Here is a 15,815-nt window from a genome sequence, read left to right on the forward strand (position 1 = left end):
CATTGAATACTCTCTTCTAAAACTGTTTCAAAATGAATCCTTTTTTTACATTTGTTTGCTTAAATTTTGCAGGCAATCGTTTTGCGTTCAAACATTAAGGATTTTCTTTCATTTTCCCACGAAAAATAATAACAAAATAATACACAGTGAGGACGTTAATGCCAAGAAGAAGAAGAATGTAACTAAAAATAGCACAAGTTTGATTTATTCTATTCTCCATGGTATTTGGATCATCAAAAAGGCTGGAGATTTGGCATAACTCAATGTGTATCATAAAGCTCATAAGGAGTCCTTTTTTGAATATATGAACCACCCTAGTGTAGATAGTGTAGGTCGTTGAGCGCTGTACCCCTATATCATATCTGCGGCTAATAATGGGGAGGTTCTGATTTTACGGCTCGGCGAATCGAGATTAGATAATCGGATAAAGCGCGTGAATGGTAAGGAGCCTCCTCAAGTGGAGCTTTCCAGGAAGACTTCAATTCAATTCAGCTTCAGGTCGATTTTGATGGGGGCGGACTTCTGCGAACAAGTTGATCTACTTTAAAAGTTCGTTCCAGTATGTGTTGGTATAATTTCGATTAGATAACAAATGATAGGTGAAACGGCCTATCAGTTTCACCGACTACACCACCAGATAAGGATATTCTTGTCGGTAAATTTAGTGAATGACCAAATAAAAGCGTAAACCTTGCTTCTCGTCACATTTGGGAAGATTTTTTGCAAATTGTCTGTAACATGATCGAGGAAATGTGATAGACATGACTGTCACGTGACAGTGATAAATCAGATCATTTCGTTATCATGATAACTGCATGCTTGCTAATCGTCGTCTTTAAACGTCTCTCAAGTGATTACAAAAACGTATGTCCTGAAAGAAAATTATGGGAGCCAAAACAGAATTCAACTATTGAGCAGGAACATTAGTTGTACCAAGAACATTGCCTTTCGATTTATAGTGGAAAATTTCCCAAAAGCTTCAATATTGCACTGCTATAATCGAAAGAGAGCGAGAGGAGAGAATCTCTCATTGTTACATAGGTCCTTTTGAAAAGTTACGCGAGAAATAAATAAATTAATGGTGGTAAGCTCCATCGAAGTTAATACGCCAATCGCGTATTATCCTCGATTTTACTATAGTAAAATCGAGGATGATACGCGATTGGCGTCGTAACTTCGATGGAGCTTACCACCATAAGACAACTACACGAGTAGACAAATCGCAGAACATATAGTTACATTTGTAAGGTTCCCTTTACTACTTGTCTGGGAAACGTCACTCTTCAAGCCCCACAGGATGACAAGGTTTCGTTCAAAGTGTCAATCCCGTAAATGATTGTATTTTGTTAAGCTTGATTACTTTTAGCCGACAGTAGCTCGAGGTTTGTTTTTATAGCTAAGTTCACTGAATTCTGCAATTTGAGGTCAGGGGTCGAAAAGCATATATTGGCACGACTTAAGGTGGAACATCTCGGAATCCAAAAATGGCCGTCACAATGGCCGACTTATGCCCCTACTCACGTTTTCAAAAGCAAAATGATTCTAATTCTTTGTCAAGGGTTCCTACGTGTTTTTGAGTAGAAAAAGTTTAGAATTAATCTCCGGAATAATATTGTTGAAGTTTCGGTCCAGTCTCCGGAATAGTAAAACAAAACAGTTTAAAATTAATCTGTCACTTTGTATGGGAGTTTTTATAGCGTCTTTTAACAGCCTAGGCAGCCTGGCAAGACAAAGTTTGCCGGAACCACTAGTTCGAAATAGAATTACTAAAAACAGTTCTTTGTTCTCATTAATAATCCCAAAAACTTCATATACAGTTTATTTGTTGAAGATTTGATTCTTGAGTTTCATTCAAAACGATCTCCAGAAAATAATAAACACCGTCTCAAACTTGATTTACGGATTGCAATTGACACCGTCGTCTGTCGCCATGGCTCCAATGCTGCGCAAATAATCTGTTGACTCAGCAGTTTCGTAATACCTGCTCAGAATAAAATTCAAGAGTAGTGTGTGATCCTTTGACCGTGCCGCTTGCTCCTGCGGGGGCGGGTGAAGCGGTCAAGCAGGATTAATCGTGTTTCGCGCGCAGTGCAGTGGGGGGGGGGAGAAAAGTGGCGTGATTCGCGGACTAATTTAGTAGTGTGTGATCCTTTGACCGTGCCGCTTGCTCCTGCGGGGGCGGGTGAAGCGGTCAAGCAGGATTAATCGTGTTTCGCGCGCAGTGCAGTGGGGGGGGGGGAGAAAAGTGGCGTGATTCGCGGACTAATTTAGTAGTGTGTGATCCTTTGACCGTGCCGCTTGCTCCTGCGGGGGCGGGTGAAGCGGTCAAGCAGGATTAATCGTGTTTCGCGCGCAGTGCAGTGAAAAAGTGCGTTGTATTTTGCGGTAAGTACAGTGCTGCGACGGAAGAAACAGCATTACATCCTGGTAAAATCATTCTTTATTATTATTTACCTACCTGTTTCCATATGAAACTAAATACGTGCCAGGGTCGAACATTTAATTTTCGATTCGGGAAGTGTAAAAATATTTCAGATATCCATTTGATATCTGGGTGTTTTTATGCGGGGCTTACTGTATATGAAAATGACCTCAGAATGTGTGTGTATTTACTGCCATTCTTGAAATGGGTCGTTGGAATTTCAGTAGAGCTATCACCTTTCATCTCCTGGGCTAAAATTGTCTGCAGATATAAAGATATCGAAGGCTATCAATAAATACATGCATACAATTTTCTTCCATAAAAGCACTGCCGGTCAGTGGGAGGTGCATTGTATACACACACACACACACACACCTGCTCAGAATAAAATTCAATAGCGGGAGACCGGGAGAAAAAAAATCCTCTTGCATTCCGTCCGTATCTAAGCCGTTCGCCAAAAGTATGAATTGTTGCTGGCAGAAACTTTTAATCAGAATCAACTCAACCTGTAGCAATAAAACGTCGTCACTCGACAAACTTTTCGGTCGACTCAAATCTAGGCTTAGGCAGTCCAACAGAACAACGGAATCCTATCAGTGCAGGCAGATAGGTTTTCGCGTGTACACAATTCCGGGACAACGCTCACTTAAAACCCCCTCCAAGCCGCGGAATGAATGTTGCCATTATAACTTCTTTCAAAAAAAAACATAAAACATGGATCCGACAAATCAGGTTAAATCGCGTTCCCGCGATCCGCCGACAACTCCCGGAGAAAACTGAGAATGGAGACAGTGTTTTGTTATTATGCGAACGCGTGCACAAAGGCAAAGCTCGTCCTCGCTCGAACTCAACTCTCATCCTAGTTAGTTTGGCGTTGTCGTCATCGTCGTCGCACAAAGAAGGAAGAATTCGACAAACATTTTCATAAATTTCCCCGGCTCATTTCTTTTAACAAGCTCATCGCCTCCAAGCAAGGCGGCTCACGGAGGTCCAGTTGTTTGGAATGCTGGCAAAAACTTAATTTCTAAACATAGTTTTATATTCGAAAACAAAGTCGAATATTCATTTACAATTTCAGATAGCTAGAAGCACATAGGAAGCCGGATCCTATTCTAGGCACTTTGGTGAATCAAAAGTGGGGCTTTTTGAAAACTTCGGCAGTAGGGTTTTTTGAAAGCTTCTGAGCTCATATTTGGCTACAAGATGCGTCGTGTTGATATGCACCTTTTTGCAGTTTCAAACAATTCGGCTGAGAAAAACACCTTATGCCAAAGTGAATCATAGAAGTGCCCAAGTAGCTCTGCACCCTACTAGAGTTAAAAAAAAAAAAACATTGTTTTCCATCATGTTTAAGCACTTGGTAGCTGTCAATTTCCGAAAACCTTATATTTCGCTTAAAAACACAACTACTTCACCGAATTCTTCTCAAATTTGGCTCTCAGCTTATTTTTCTGATCGATTCGTACAGATTCAGCATTCCAGGATGCAATTTTTTTCGTCTATTATTAACCTCATTTAAGTAACAACTATTATTTTAGATAGGTATGTCAAATAACTGAAGGACAACTTCATTATAACGCCAATTTTAGACTAAAGAATTGATTAGAGAAAGATGGTTTCCTAATTTTGTCAAAACATTTGGTATTTTTTCTAAGAAAACAATTATTTTCTTAGAATCTTGTTCTATGAAAACCATGGAATGATGACTGAGCCCAAAATAGGTTCTGCAATCCTACAAAACATTTTTCTTGGTCACACTGCCTGAAATACTGAGAATGCGTGATTTTCGCAACGATTTTCCAAATCCGGACCACTGTGTGCCTGACTACTGTTTTCCAGTGGAGAGAGAGCTAGAACTGTAGTAAATTGGGGGTAGAATCGTCCTAGTCGGGGAGCAGGACGGAGAAAGAATCGCCAACAAAAAAGAGTGGATATTATTCGCTGACAAAGCTTTCGCCGTTTTCGGAAAAGATTTGGGACTGTTCTTTGTCAGACAAAGTGCGCTCTTGCGAACTTGCGAGGAGGAACTTTAACCCTACCCTTGGTTTGACAATGCATGCGGGCAGTTCCACACTTTTCCCGCACCATCCCATAAGCCCATGGCCCCCAGCGCCGTATGCGGCAGATGAAGAAGAAGAAGTGGCGAGAGTGACGAACGAAGAGCTGGCAGAAGTCGTGAAATCATTCGCGTCAAACAAGGCACCGGGACCCGATGGTATCCCGAATGTTGCCTTAAAAGCGGCAGTGAACACGGATCCGGACATGTTCAGAACCACGATGCAACGCTGCATTGATCAAGGAATCTTCCCGGATGTATGGAAGCGACAGAAATTGGTGCTACTACCAAAGGCGGGGAAACCACCAGGTGACCCGTCGGCGTATAGACCTATCTGTCTACTAGATACGACGGGCAAGTTATTGGAGAGGTTGATTCTCAACAGACTAGTACCGTATACGGAGAGTGCGGACGGCCTGTCCAACAACCAGTTTGGATTCAGAAAAGGTAAATCTACTCTGGACGCCATCCAGTCGGTCGTTCAAACAGCTGAGGTGGCAATCGAGCATAAAAGGAGCGGCACCCGTTACTGCGCGGTTGTCACTCTGGATGTGAAGAATGCGTTCAACAGCGCAAGCTGGGAAGCAATAGCACACGCGCTTCACCGCCTCAAGGTACCGGTGCAGTTGTGTAAGCTTCTAGAAAGCTATTTTGATGGTAGGATTCTACTGTATGACACAGAGGAGGGGCAGAAAAGCGTTCGAATTACCGCGGGAGTACCTCAAGGTTCAATCCTGGGCCCGCTGTTATGGAATGCGATGTACGATGACGTACTGAGGCTGCCCCTTCCGACGGGTGTTAAGATTGTTGGCTTCGCCGACGATATCACCCTAGTGGTCTATGGTGAATCGATGGAGGAAGTAGAGTTGACAGCAGCGCACTCTATTTCCCTGGTTGAGGAATGGATGAAGTCTAGGAAACTAGGACTGGCCCGTCACAAGACTGAGGTGGTGGTGGTCAACAACCGCAAGTCCGAGCAACGGGCGCTTATCTCGGTAGGTGATTGCACCATAGAGTCCAAACGATCCCTTAGGCATCTTGGGGTAATGATTGATGACAAGCTGAGCTTCGCTAGCCACGTTGAATATGCCTGTAAAAGGGCATCTACGGCTATAGCGGCGCTCTCGAGGATGATGTCTAACAGCTCTGCTGTAATTGCCAGCAAACGCAAGCTGCTGGCAAGCGTGGCGCTATCCATACTAAGGTATGGAGGACCAATCTGGTCAAAAGCGCTTATAACGAGAAGAAACCTAAAGCGGTTGGAAAGCACGTACAGGATAATGTGCTTAAGAGTAGCAAGTGCATACCGGACGGTATCTAAAGAGGCCGTGTGCATCATAGCCGGGATGACGCCCATCGGGCTCATCATCAAGGAAGATGTTCAATGCTTCAACCAAAGGGGTACCAGAGGAGTCCGCGACACGTGTAAAGAGGAAACGCTCAGAAGCTGGCAGCAGGAATGGGATAACTCCACTAAGGGTAGATGGACCCATCGACTAATACCAAATGTGTCAGATTGGTATGGTAGAAGCCATGGGGAAGTGAACTTCCACCTGACGCAGTTTCTGTCAGGACATGGTTGCTATAGACAGTACCTGCATAGGTTCGGGCACTCAGAATCTCCTGCGTGCCCCAATTGTGCTGGTGTAGAGGAAACAGCGGAGCATGTCGTGTTCGACTGCCCCCGTTTCATTGTTGTGAGAGGTCGCATGCTCACTACATGCGGAGGGGACACGTCCCCCGACAATATTATAGAGAGAATGTGTGCGGATGCCGAGTGCTGGAATGCAGTAACTACGGCTGTCACTCACATTATGTTAGAATTGCAGCGTCTATGGCGCGCCGACCAAGAGTTGGCTGCAGAGGATTAGCCCTGCCGAGGCTGGTCCCTTGTAACATTGTTTAAGTCGGCTAGGAGAAGCAGTTTGCCTAGGCTACTTCTGCTACACGTGTTGTGCTATATGCACTGGTCCCTTCCCGAAGAAATACCGTAAGGTGGTTCCGGGGAGATGAGGGTCTGAGTCCAAGGGTCATGTCGATGCACTGTTCACCACTTGAGCAATTCTAAATGAATTGCTCAAGCACAGTGCATAGGCTGGTTTTAGCGGGTCGTCGTTGGTGCGTCATCCCCGCATTCCCTGAGTTATCTTCTCAGGGGATCTGTTTGCAGATTTCCCCCTTGTAAAAAACAAAAAAAAAAAAAAAAAAAAAAACACATATTCGGGCGGAACTAGAGCCAAAAATTTTGGTCGGTGTTCAGCAGCGGTGGACATAACCAGTTTTCAAACTATTTGATTAGATGAAAGTGTGGCTATGCATTGTGCTAAGCGTGTGGGACAGCGCTCCGAGGAATTCTACCAATCATTGGATTGCTTTCAACAATAGGAAAAATCGTAACATCTATATTGCTGATACGCAGCTTATTTTCTAAAGAATGGTAGTTGCAGAATAGTCAAAACAAAACCTTGCCAATCATGGAAATAGTTCTACAGAAAATAGTTTGAAAATTACCAGAATGAGAAACAATACTTTACAAGTTGAATAATAGTTAAATACACTCTTAAAAATAATGAAAATCACTCCGGACGTAAATCACATTATGACTGAATGACACATGATCTGCCCATAAAAGCATAACTGTCCCATATTGATTTTCGAACCAACACCTTTTTTCGTCGCAACATCCATGTTACAATATATATTTTACTATGCACATAAAAATTAACAAACTTTGTTTGAAAATATTGTGGAAAAATATGAAGTTAGTGCAGTCCCATATTGAAAAATAAAGGCATAACAGTCTCTATATGAACTTTCAACCGAAATAGCAATTCTGTTCAAATTTATATTTTTTAATGATCAATAGAAGCAAAATGAGTTACCTGTGAGGTTGTGTTGAATGAGTATGGCAAGTAGAAATGTACTAGAAAATCATGAACATTTGTATGAGTCAAACTTCAAACTTTGAGCGGTGTTTTCTCAATGCCTACTTTTTCAATATGGGACAGTTATGCCTTTATGGGCAGTGATGTAAGTGATGAAATGACATAAAAATGGGTTCTGAAAGATGTATTGAAAGAAAAATGTAATTTTACATTATGAAGGACATGAAAACGATACCGTTATGATTCACATTTCCCGAATCAGACACCATCGTATTTAAAATGTGACACAAATTCACGTCATTTGGCTCGCTTCTTTTATGACATCCAAAAGACGTAAAATCGCATGATTTTTTTCGGAGTGTGCAATGTTATATCTTGGAAAAAAATGAGATGACAGATAATGGATTCAGATATATGACATTTTCGAAGAAGCCAAGAAAAAAGCATAGAGTTGTGGTCAAATCAATGACCTTCTGCTTTGTATTGCGCTGCACATAAAAGGAGTATTTCGTAGACAGCATACTGCAAACTGTCATGTTATTCACATTACCACTCTGAATCATATTGCTTATGGAATAGTATTTTGAAAGAACCAGCTGTCCAATCGAGGCAGATATGAAAAGACATGACAACTTCTATTGCCGGCCACGTCCATCTCCTTCGAAAAGGAAAGGAAAGGAGAATGAAGTCCTGGCCAGCGACTCACCGGCACCCCCATAGATGTCGATGAGATGGATGATAGAGAAAGTAATGGTCTAGTCCAACGTTTCCCAAACTTTGCTTTCGCGATCTGTCAGAGCCTCGCTTTGCATGTACTACAAAAAGCGAGCTGACGAGACATTGGGAGTCACAAAATCAAAGTTTGAGAAACAATGGTCTGGTCTATGTCCTAGACTCCGCTCTAGGATCCACTAGAAGGAAGTGATACGACCGGATCTTCCAGAAATGGAACAACTTGTGCTCAAGCTATGGGTTAAAGCATCAATACTTGCTCCATAACCTTCTGCTTCGAGCTAGGTCAGAGAGGAAGCTAAGTTGCAAAATCACGCGTAACTTTTCAAAATGACTTATCTAACATTGAAAGGCTCACTTTAATCAATAACTGAGCCACAATAACCTCTACTGTTCCATTTTTTCGTATGAAACGCTAGTCAAGGATATTGTCTTTCGATCTATAGTAAACAACTTCACAAAAGCTCTAGTATTACACTGTTATAATTAGATGAGACCGAGAGAGGAGGTAATTTTTCATTGTTACATAGCTCCTTTTGAAAAATTACGTGAGAAATGTTAAACATTCTCGTGATTAACTTCGTTATAAGTATTTTCTATGACCTATTCAGCCCTTAATTTGCACAGCAATTCGTGTACAAATGCGTATGGAATTCAGAGATTTTGACAGTCTGAAAATAAACTACTTTAAATCACTGTAAAAGACTCATACAGTAATTTTGGACAGTATTCTTTAGAAGAAAATCCTAAATGAAAAGGCCTCATGGAAAATTGGAATACCTTCTACAATTGCAACAGAGAATCATCAAAAGAATTGAAATCACCTTCCGAGCGTAAATTAATCTTTCCAAAAGCCTTTGAAACCTGGCAAAGTTAACGCTTAACCAATCCAACCATGGAAGGCAATCGAAGTTTAGTTTCGTCGAACACAACATGAAAATGATTCGCGGAAATGAGAAATGCAACGAGAGGAGAGCCGCTCCTCCTCAAAACCACCGGGTTCACCGAAGAGAGAGCTGAGTTAGCAGTGGCAATCATTTATAACCAGTAGCAGCGCTTCCTATAGAAGACCGAAGATGATGATAATCTGCACAAAAAGAGCCGGCTTTCGGTCGTCGGTCCTCTCCGGTGTTTTGTTTGATGGTAACTCTTCTGGCACGACAGAGGGCGCATGAGCGAAAAGTAACTTCAGTGAAAGTAACGACCAGCAGCACCATCATTCGTTACCGTGCCTAGCTCTAGCCTATGCTCAGCTCAGCTGACGGCCCTTCAAAGAACAGCTACTGTTCTTTGTCATCGTCGTCATCATAACGAACAGCAACTGGAGCGAGTAGATTCTCCTTTCGGTTCGCCGAATTCTGTTCTCTCTCTCTCTGCATCGAAATCACTGATTACAATTTTCGTCCTCCAATGGAAAATCACCGAACTCTCAGATCATATAAAACGATTTTCGTTTTAAATCAGTTGAAGTCTACTTTCGGACTGAAAATTCTATATTTTAGTGTTAATTAGCAGAGTAAGGACAAGCGAAAGATTCAACCGAAATCTCCGGAAGAATTTCAGTGGAGATCCATGTCTTTTACTCTCTTGTAATCTTTACGAAATCCTCAACTTCCTTAAAGAATTAAGAAATTTTCAGCTTTCACCAATTCAATTTCAATTTTCAGCTTTTTTTTCTTCTAGATTTTTTATCTTCATTCTCTCCACAAGTCATCAGCATCCTTGTAACATTTCCAACGCAGTATAAAACTTGTAATCAGAAAGCAAAGTCTGTGGGATTAAATCCTTATTGGCATTCTATTCAACAGGTTTATAATTTATTGCGTGGCTAATATGGTTAAGGGACCGACACAGCAAAAACGAAGTCGTCAGTTCGAATCCAATCGGAACTGATTTCTTTTCAAACTTTCATCTGATATTACACAGAGAACCACTCAGATGGAGCTTGGTTTATAGATTTTTACCATCTTCAATGTACAATCACACTACCCTTTCTAATTCCAGATTGATCACGGCGCCGGCCATGTCCTTATGTCCATCGGAAAGAGGAAGAAATGTCCATAAGATATCTGTTGTTACTAGAAAACTGAAGAATCTCCTGCATTTCCTGCACCTTGGTTCCAATCGACCGTACCGATACATACCACTATGCTAAGCGGTTGTGTCGATTTATTCAATTCTAGCGAAAGATAGGATCAAAGATAACGCAGAAAGATACAGAAAGATAGCCAATAGGAAAAATGTTATAAATATGAGAAAACGACGGGCCTAGGACCTCCTGTTTAGAAAGCAGATGCGATAGCCACATTACAGACTACAATCCCCGTCGTTTTTTTTTTTTTCTTTAAATTTTCATCTCAATTCCAAAACACATCATTGAACCATAGATTCGTTAGTCTTTTCTTACAGTTTTTATCCAGAACAAACTACGATGAATGCTAGATGCAGGAAGGCTCCAGTGACATCTAATTTTGTTCTGGATGGAAACTGTGGAATGAATGGAAACTATGAGTAATATAATGATTTCTGAATTGCTTCCTGGAAGTTCCAGGAAGAATCTGCAGTATCGCAGAAAAAAAATCATCTGGTTTAGCTTAGTTTGTTTGAATTATTAGGATTTTTTCATTTCCTGTTTTAAGAATTCGATCCAATACTGAACTACCTTCAAAAAATTTCCAAGGAGGGATTACAAAGAAACACCAACATATTTAACAAATACTTATTGAAGTCCACGACGTCTAAGGGAGTCAACTAGACCTGTTCGCCGTCACCGATTAATTTTACGTCATGTTGATGACGATAAGTCATTGACATTGACTTTGGTTGCCTCTTCCAAGCATTCTTCAAAACGTTTGGTCAAGAATCTAATCAAAAAACTTTACAAATATCTGGCCAAGACTATCCTTTAGATAGTCGCTATTTATGTATTCATCAGATAAATGGCAGAATTCGCTATAAATCTGTAGAAATTCATACAAAATCTCGTAATGGCCTTATCACAATTTTAACATAGGTCAAGGACTAGTCAAACTAGTAATTCAGACAAGGCTTCATCAAGAATCAGTATCATCAACATCAACATCTTTAGAAATCCGCCAAACGAAACTGTTTATTATTCTGTCCAGGATTTCAGTTCTCATAAGATTTTTTTTTTTTGCTTAACTCTCCGCCAATCTTTACAAATATACTAAGAATTTCAATTCTAGAATCCACTGAAAAACTCATAAGCAATCTACTAATAACTATTTCAGTGATCTCTCAGAAGGAACAATCAAGAAACTGTCAATTGTCGATTCGATTTCCGTTAGGATTCCAGCTAAGATCTCATAAAAAAATACCGTGAATTTAAATGGAAATCTAACAATCATCTCGCTAAAAACCTTGCCAGGATTCCCTGAGTATCTTTCTAGTAATGTTGCAAAGATCTTAATCGTAATCTATCTCTCTACAAACTCACCAAAGATTAGTCATGATGTGAAATACAAGTGAAAACCAGTCGTACCCCTGCTGTTTTTTTTTAGTTTCACCCATAGTGCTTCGAAATTCGAACAAACCGGTAGTTTTAGGATTGAAACACATATTTTCCCGGATTTTTCTCGAAATTCCCGGGTATTTCTCGTATTTTCCCGGTCATTTGTAATTCCCGGGTTTTTCCCGATTTTCCCGGATTTCCCGGATGGATGGACACCCTGTATATTGGTATCCTATACGGATTCTCCCAGGAGTATCTCTTATAATTTGTTCAGCACGGATATTTCCAGTGATTCATCCAGTAATTCATTCTTCTATGAATAGTACTGAGATCACATTCAGAAATGATTCCAAGAATTTCCCCTTGAATTCCTGCATAAATATTTCTAGGAATTTCTCCAAAGATTCTTCCAGGAATTCGTTCAGATGTTCATCATTTAATTCCCGTACAGAAAGGATTTTATTCTTCAAGAAATTTCCAGGCTCTTCTTGAATTTCTTCAGAACTTTCATCGCGATTTTTCTACCTTTTTTCCGATTGTTCTGCAATTTTTTTTCAAAAATTTTCTTCCAGCTGTTCCTTGAAAAAGTGTTTCAGATAATTTTCCACAGATCTTGAGGAAAATCCTTCAAAAATACCTGCGAAGCTTTCTCCAGGTTCTTCAATGACTTTTTTTTTTAATCTTCCAGGAATTATTTCTAGATTTTTGAAAACCATGGATTTCATCCAGGATTCCCGCTTGAATTCTCCAAATAATACCGAAGATATTTCTTGATTTTTTTAGATATTTTTTTAAAGAAATATCCCCTCTACAATTCCATTTGAACTTGGGATTTCACCACTAATTTCCCGAAAAAAAAATCCGAGGTTTGCTGTTGAAATTACTTCGGATATTTTAGTAACTCCAGGATTATTATTTTGAAATATTCTAACAAAATATCTTCAAATAACAGAAGTTGTTCAATCTAAACAGATACATTAGCATTTCGCACAAATTCGTAGGTAGTACAATCTTAGACCATTGTATGAGGGTTCCCGTCCGTTACCAAAGACAAGATTGACACATCCTCCAATAATCGAGAGCTGTCCTGGCCACGTCCTTGCGAAAGCTAGGGAATTGGAAAGGATGATTGTTTGAACACCTACTTAAGAAAGATGCAGAGAACTCTACGACCTCTCATAGATGCACAACAAATGTGTTCCGCAGTGTTATCGATAAATTCTTGCGTGTTTGTTATAATCTTGAAGTTAATCATTCGAAAACTTTTCGCCAAGGGTTGTTTTACTCAAAAGACAAAATCTTGTGTTTACTGAGCTAAAGTTGATCTCGTACTCCCTCATCACTGTTATCAATTTAAAGTATAAGCTTTTTATAACCGACATGTTCGAAAAGACAGTGATTGAGAATGATTGAAGTTCTGAAGGAATATTAAGAATCTTGGATAAACATTCAGTATGTTAGACTGATCTGAATCTCACGACCATCCTCTCAACAATTTATTTTTAAACAGAAACTTGTCTTTCCAGAATAACTTGCTGTGCCAGAAGGGCCAAAAGATTAATTGACGAACGAAGAGACACAAAAATGAATGACCTTCAAAACCTTCTTTTTTCTTCATTCAACGATCCCGGAGTGATTAACAACCGAATTTCCTAACCGAACCCAAAAAACTAATACGCAAAAAATGTAGTTCACACAGGGCCACATCTGGAGGGTTCGACCATTTCATAGTTCACCGCGCAGCAGGGCAAACGCAAACCCCGATGAACTCTTTATTTTTTGCTCGATAACTCTGTAGAAAGACTCAACGCAACGTTGCGTAGGATCAAAATCTAACACAAAAGTTTCCCATCGTAATAATGCCTAGGAGGACCGACTGTAAAGATGTGAAACACGTCGTCGTGAGGGCTTGTCGCATGTGATAAACTGTCCCCGCGAAGCTACCCACCCGTCCTCCTTCGTCATCCGAAACAACGACGAACCGTCCCCATCATCGTCGTTGTCATCGAGCATCACCATTGGCAGATAGGGTTACCATCTGTACTCTTTTAAGAGTACAATGCAGTCTTTTTTGCCTGGGAAGACTTTATTGCTCAATAATTTGTTATTAATTTCAGCAAATAAGGACAAAAGTGATTATCTTTCACTAAGGCCTTATAAGGTGAGGGATTTTGAGTTAAAATAGGATAGATGCTCCTAGGAATATTCCAACTATAACGACGATTTTCCGTAATAGCACAGAACGTTGTACTCATTGCCAAACTCGATTATTTTCTACTCGTCGTTATTTTTTACACTTGACAAGCCTTGATGGATAAATGTACGATTTGTGTTGAAAAACCTTAATTTTGCAACTTGTTCCATAAATAAATACAGTAAAATCTTCATTCTTTGATATTGAGGGAATTATCAACTCTTGAAAATATCGAGTCATAGAATACGAATCCTTCGGAAAGCGGTTTCAAGGGACCATCATAATAACCATGAAAGTTATCGATATCGAGTTATGGGCCATCGACTTATCGAGATTTCACTGTATTTTTTAAGCTTAATGCAATCTTTTATGGGATTTCTACCCTCTATCAAGGCAAATCATGTAAATAAAATCTCAGTGTTTTCTTGTAGAAGTGCAGAGGACTGCTCGGCTTCCATAAAGCAGGTAACATGTCACATTTCTTTCCCATCCCCAAATTGACCTGCATTCGGACGTAGCCGGCACCGTTATTGTTTGTTATAATTATGAGAGCACCAGTACTTACACATTGAGTATGCTACTGATCATCAGTAGCGTCCGTTGATTCTCTGTGTAGGTACAGTTGTTCTTGCAATAGCGGAGTAGCAACTCTGGGCGATCAATCATGCTCATGTTCATTACAAATATGGGAACCCTAACAGCAGTGTACCGAGGGGGGATCCAATCCATGGACAACCGGCAGCAGTTAGAAAGAGAAATAAAGGAAAACCAATTCATCGGTGTTTCCGTCTCAGGTCGCATTTGTTGAATCCGGTGAGAGAGAGAGTGAGAGTTTCGAACGTTCGCCGACTGCCACTGGAAAGCATGCGAACGAGGAGCCGGTCCACCGAACCGGGAACAAGTGGGAGTGAGAGAGCACGCCGCCACCGCCGCCGCCATCACATTTGGACAATCGATGGTTGGTGCTAACGGTCCGGTCGACCGGTTGGTTGATTTTCCAAGCTCGGAATTACTGCTGGTGCTGGTCGGCCGGTCGCGGGTGGCCAGTGAGAGTGAGAGTGGAAATGGAAAACATCTGATTCGATCGATTTTTCCGCTCCTTTCGGTTTACTTTGTTCGGAATCGGATCGTCGAACCGGGACCACCTTCCCGATGCGTGCCCTCACACGCTGTTGTTCCCGAGAAGGTGTGTGTGGCATGGCCGGATGAACGTCACAGATTCGGTTGGGTTTTAAATGTAAGGATTGGAGTTTTATAATTTTAGATTTATTTGGGAAATGACGAATCTTTGAAGCAATGTTTGATCTAGATACTAAATTGGTATGATATTGCTGATGAGTTACTGTCATCATCTATCAGATCAAGGAACTGCCTATAATATTGGAACAATCCTTCCAGCGAAAAAAAGTTGGGAATCGGCAGTGGCAGTGGCGATTCCCTAACCTCAAATCTACCTGTTCTACGTATAGAAACTTTTGAATTTTCATAACAAATGGGTATCTACTTAGTAGGGAATGGCCTTAAAAGTCGATTTCAATCATTTGTATTTTGAATTAGATAGTAAATTCGTCAAAATATCAATTTCTAGTAACGTAGAACAGGTAGAAAGTGAGGTTACGAGTCGCCCCTGCCTTTTGGGAAAGGTGATACTACAAAAGGGCTTATCGACATTCGTCAATATTATCTGTGAATCTGATATTGAGCGCTTTTCAATCTCAAATGATAATTTAGATTATGAGATACTATTATCTATCGAAACGATGAACAATGCTAAACCCGAAAATACAGTCCTCTGTATGAAGGGCCAGAAACGCAGAGACGAATCTGAAAACGATCGCGGCAAAATAGCAAATTACGATTTTTGAACACCCATAATTTCAAAAATCTACTCAGAACTGAAAGAAAATCTCAGAATACAAACTGGAATCCCAGAACTAGCATCGAAATCGAAAATTTCCTTTCAAGTTCAAGAAGTCCCACCGGAATATCACAATTTCAACCGGAATCTAAAGATGTCCAACCAGAACCATTTAAAATCCTACCGAAATCCTAGG

General features: G+C 40.6%; 1 protein-coding gene across 11 annotated transcripts in view; it reads right to left on the minus strand.

Annotated features, from left to right (window-relative positions):
* LOC5578257 (phosphatidylinositol 3-kinase regulatory subunit alpha) overlaps positions 1-15,815 on the minus strand; it is a 118,347-nt gene that overhangs the window by 61,197 nt on the left and 41,335 nt on the right. The window lies entirely within an intron of this gene.

This window comes from Aedes aegypti, chromosome 2, assembly GCF_002204515.2.
Source record: "Aedes aegypti strain LVP_AGWG chromosome 2, AaegL5.0 Primary Assembly, whole genome shotgun sequence".
NCBI classification, from domain to species: Eukaryota; Metazoa; Arthropoda; class Insecta; order Diptera; family Culicidae; genus Aedes; species Aedes aegypti.